This window comes from Oryctolagus cuniculus, chromosome 8 (assembly GCF_051225735.1).
Source record: "Oryctolagus cuniculus isolate XC-2025 breed Fujian yellow rabbit chromosome 8, ASM5122573v1, whole genome shotgun sequence".
In the NCBI taxonomy this organism is placed as follows: domain Eukaryota; kingdom Metazoa; phylum Chordata; class Mammalia; order Lagomorpha; family Leporidae; genus Oryctolagus; species Oryctolagus cuniculus.
Genome location: NC_142874.1, coordinates 338428 through 344061, shown reverse-complemented (window position 1 = coordinate 344061; position 5634 = coordinate 338428).

The following is a 5634-nucleotide window of genomic DNA, read 5'->3' as shown; positions in this document are numbered from 1 at the left end:
GATTTTGAGACCCAAAGTCAAGTAGCCTCATGGGTTTATGTTGAGTGGCTCAGATTTCTTGAAGGGTGGAGTTTGAAGTATGATTTCTCTCTTATTTTTCAACATCACTGAAAAATAAGCAAATAAAAAGATAAGAAAAGCATAGGAAATGAAGCTTTTAGTGAAAATAGGAGGCAACTGATCAAAAGCCTCCAGAAATTCAAATTATCACACACGAATGCTTCTAGAAAGAATTTAGAGGAGGTAACCAGCACTGATGATTTCAGAATGAGTTAGAAAACACTTTTCAAAGAAGATGAGCACATCCCGGTTTGCAGAAACAAATTCTTCAAACTGATTGGGAGTGTTTAACTAAAGTCGTATATTGGGAATTTTCCATACCTGTTGTACTTCTGAGAAGCTGAAGGTGTTGGGTGTCCTTAGGAATTTGGGGAAGCTGTCATAGAGTAGAGACAAAGTAGTTTTTCATTTGAAAAATCCCACAAATGATGTTTACCTAGGAAGAATGAACATGAGACAATCATAGATTCAAATCCTACTCCTTAAATGTTGTACTGCTTAAAGTACAGGCACATTTCACTCTTCTCCACCTGCAAGTAAATGATCAGTGAAACTTTTTCATGTTTATGGTTGAGATATCAGAGAAGCAAAAAACACACAATTTTTCTAAAAATAAACTGGAGAAAAAGCACAGGGAAAAAATGGTTGCTAGGTAGTGGGTGAATATTTTTATTAAACATTTGTCCATTCTTCAAAATATTTTATAGTTATTTCATCTTTGTGAAAGGCAGAGTGATAGTGAGAGAAGAGAGAGAGAGAAAGAGGTCCTCTATTAACTCACTTCCCAGATGCCTGCAACACTTAGGTCTAACTAGTCTGAAGCCAAAACTTTAGAATCCCTCTAGTCTTCCCTGGTTTCTCACAGGTTCCCAGGCACATGAACCATTATCTGCTTCCTTCCAGTTTACATAGGCAGAGAGCTGTACTGAAGCAGAGTAGCCAGGGCTCAAACTGACACTGTTTTGAGATGCAGGCATCCCACACTTCATAGCACAAATGTCATTCTACCATCCTTGACAAATTCCCGTAGTAAAATGGATCATGATTGAACATTGGGAAACCTCATGGTATATTAATGTATTAAAGAGAAAAACCATATAATGGTCACAAGTAAGTACCTCATACTGATTTTGTGAAAATCTTATACCACTTGGATAACAAGTAACTTCATTCCCTTTACATGAGTATGCCAGGAGAAACAGTTACATGTGATTCAGTGACATGATTGCTTTTTTCTCATTTCACTCAGGAGAGAAACCTCATGAATGTAGTGACTGTGGAAAAGTCTTTAGACAAAAGTCATACCTGATAAACCATCAGCGAATTCACACAGAAAAGAAACTTTATAAATGCCTTCATTGCGGAAAAGGCTTTCTGTGGAAGTCAGTCCTCATAGTACACCAGAGAATTCACACAGGGGAGAGACCCTATGAATGTAATGACTGTGGAAAAGCCTTTGGAAACAAGTCAATCCTCAGGAAACATCAGTGAATTCACACAAGGGAGAACCCTTATAAATGTAATGACTGTGGAAAAGCCTTTGGACAAAAGTCACACCTCATGGTACACCAGAGAATTCACATGGGGAAGAAACCTCATGAATGTAATAACTGGAAAAGCCTTTGGCCATAAGTTAGGTCTCATGATACATCAGCAAAATCACACAGGGCAGAAATCTCATGAATGTAATGACTGTGGAAAAGTCTTTGTATGAAAATCACACCTCATATCACACTGGAGAATTCACACAGGGCAGAAACCCCATGAATGTAATGACTGAGGGAAAGCCTCTGGATAAAAGTCAATCCTTTGCAAACATCAGAATTCACACAGGGAAGAAACCTCATAAATGTAATGGCTTTGTAAAAACCTTTGGACAAAAGACAAACCTCATATCACAGCAGAGAATTCACACAGGGTAGAAAACTCATGATTGTAATAACTGTGGAAATCACTTAGCCATAAGTCAACCTTCATCATGCATCAGAGAATTCACACAGGGCAGAAACCTTATGAATGTAATGACTGGAAAAGCCTTTGGACACAAGTCAAACCTCATAATGCACCAGAGAATGCACACAGTGTTGAACTTCATGAGAGTAATGACTGTGGAAAAACTTGATTTTAAGTTCCAACTCCAAATGCATCAGAGGATTCACACAGGGAAATAACCTTATAAATGTAATGACTGCAGAAAAGCCTTTTTCTATAAGTTATATTCATATCAAAACAGAATTAACACAGGGCAGAAACCTTATAAATCTAATGAGTGTGGAAAAGCCTTTATAAATCATATGTTATAAATCATAGCTCATATCACACCAGAGAATTCACACTGGGGAGAAGTGTCGCTCCCCCTCTTCGTGGAGGAACAACACAGGACCCTGCGCTGTTCTTTCGTCTGCTCGGCCCTCCCCGGGTTTGCTGCTGGTTCTTCCCGGGTTGGCTACCGACCCTTCCACCTCCGTGGAAGGGCAGTTCCCCCTGGCCACATTCCCCACTTCCACAGGGGAGCGGCACACCGCCGGCCGGCTTTCTTGGGGGCTGCACAGGTGTTCCTTCAGCTAGATGTTCCCCTTAGATGTTCCTGGTGCATGCCATCTCTCTCCTCCTTTATAGTCCTCCTCCGCCAATCCTAACTCGGCTGCCCACACGCCGAGTACGCTGCTCTCCTCCAATCAGGAGCAAGTCCTACAGTTTATTGGTTGAACTGGAGGCAGCTGTGCGGAAGCTGTTTACTTCTCTCCCAGCGCCATATTGTGGGAGAGCAGATGCATAGAATAAGTCTTAATTCCAGTAACTTAATCTAGTCCGGATTGCTCCCCACAGATCCCCCTTTCTTTTTATTTTTGGCGTTGATACGCGCCTGTCTTCGGTGTCCCGCGGCACACACTCTGCTCTACTTGCTAGAGTTGCCACAGGTGCTTACAAGTCCTATCAATCAGGCAAACCGAATCCGGGTCCTCTCTTCGCCATGTTGTGAGGAGGTTTTTAGGCGCTGATGCGTGCCTGTGTTCGGTGACCTGCGGCTCACACTCTGGTCGAGCCGCTTGCTGGTGCTTACCGCCTTAATCAGGCAGACCGAATCCAAGCCTCCTAATTGTTGTATTGTGGGGAGGCCTTTCTGATGTTAATTCGTGCCTGTCTTCGGTGACCTGCGGCGCATAAGCTGCTAGCCGCCCGCAGGTGCTCATTGCCTCACTTAATCAGGCAGACCGAATCCAAGCTTTCTCATTGCCATGTTGAGGGGAGGCCTTTCTATTTCTCTATTTCTCTATCTCCGGGCATTCCTATTTCTCCCATTTTACTTCTATCTTCCAGCATTGCTATTTCTCTCCTTTTACTTCTAAACTTCTGTTTCTCTTATCCCCGCGGCCTCCCGGCGCCTCGCCCTGCCGGCGCTTCACGGCTCCGCGCGGCTTCCCAGCGCCTCGCCCCGCCGGCGGGCTCCGCCCCGAGGCTGCTTCTCGGCGCCTCGCTGGCTCTGAGCCGCTTCAACCCGCGCCTCTCTCATCTGCGCGGCTCGGCTTCGCGCGCACACTCCGCGGTCTCCGCGCTAGCCCCGCGTTCCCTATGTACTTGAGCCCCGCACGCTCTGTCTGCGCGCGGCAGCCTCCGCGAGTCACACAGCGTAGCTTGCGTCTCCACCACTAGCATTCAATCCAAGTTCCCCGGGCTAACCTGGCGAATTCAACTTTTCGCCCCTTATTCCCAGGCTAACTTGAGAATCCCAAAGTGGCTTTCATTTCCGCCTCGGCCTGCCCCCCGTGGCTTCAATTTCCCTAACATTTTTCTCTACCCGGTATGTTTCCCCAAGCTTCCCTCCAACAATATTCCTCCCTCATTTCTCCTGGCCTCTCCCCACAGTCCGCATCTGAGTCTGTTTGTTCTAGCTTTCACTTTCGCTTTCGACCTTAGAGATTTCTCTCAGCTTCCCCCCGTAGTCCGTATCCGAGTCTATGCCTAGGCTTTCAATAGCTTCTTCCGGCACCTTTTTCGTCCGGCTTTTCCCTAGGCTGTTTGCTAGTCTCTCTCTCCGAAATTTCCCTAGGCTGTTTGCTAGTCTCTCTCTCCGATATTTTCCCAGTTCTTCCCGTTTCTTCCCTCCTAAGTTTGCTATCCGTCCTAGGTTTCCTATCCGAGTCACGGCACCATTATGTCGCTCCCCCTCTTCATGGAGGAACGACACTAAACCCTGCCTAGGCTTCATATCCGAGTCACGGCACCATTATGTCGCTCCCCCTCTTCGTGGAGGAACGACACAGGACCCTGCGCTGTTCTTTCGTCTGCTCGGCCCTCCCCGGGTTTGCTGCTGGTTCTTCCCGGGTTGGCTACTATCCCTTCCACCTCCGTGGAAGGGCAGTTCCCCCTGGCCACATTCCCCACTTCCGCAGGGGAGCGGCACACCGCCGGCCGGTTCTCTTGGGGGCTGCACAGGTGTTCCTTCAGCTAGATGTTCCCCTTAGATGTTCCTGGTGCATGCCGTCTCTCTCCTCCTTTATAGTCCTCCTCCTCCAATCCTAACTTGGCTGCCCACACGCCGAGTACGCTGCTCTCCTCCAATCAGGAGCAAGTCCTACAGTTTATTGGTTGAACTGGAGGCAGCTGTGCGGAAGCTGTTTACTTCTCTCCCAGCGCCATATTGTTGGAGAGCAGATGCATAGAATAAGTCTTAATTCCAGTAACTTAATCTAGTCCGGATTGCTCCCCACAAGAAGCTTCATGAATGCAATGACTGTAGAAAAGCCCTTGGCAATAAGTCACATCTCAGAATGCATCAGAAAATTCACATGAAGAGAAGCCTTTTGGACATAATGACTTGGAAAGCTTTTTCCCATAATTCAGCCCTCATTGCACATCATCTAATTCATATGGGGAAAACACTTTGGATATAATGTATATGGAAAAGCCTTTATATATAAGTAACACCTCATAAAACATCAGAATTCACATGGGGGAGAAACCTTATGAATGGAATGAGTGTTGGAAAACTCTGCCAAAATCACACAATATAACATCAGAAAATTTATTACATGGTGGAAATCTTGTAATAAATGTGGGAAAGCCTTTTGTCAGAAGGAATACCTCATAACACATGTAGTTCAAACAAGGGAGAGAACTTAAGAATATAGTGAATGTGAAGGACTTTTTCCAAAATCAACATAACCATGTGACAGAGCCTTTTGCTGGAAATTACATCCCATACAATAGGCACTCCCATAAGGAAGAAAGGTTGGGACCAGCACTGTGGCACAGTAGGTTAAAGCCCTGGCCTGAAATGCTGGCATACCATTTGGGCACCGGTTCTAGTCCTGGTTACTCCTCTTCTGATCCAGCTCTCTGCTATGGCCTGGGAAAGCAGTAGAAGATGGCCCCGCACCCACGTGGGAGACCCAGAAGAAGCTCCTGACTCCTGGCTTTGGATTGCTGCAGCTCCAGCCATTGCATCCATCTGGGGAGTGAACCAGTGGATGGAAGACCTCTTTCTGCTTCTCTGTCTCTCTGTAACTCTGTCTTTCAAATGAATAAAGTAAATTGTTAAAAAATGAAGAAGTTCAGAAATATTATTAGTGT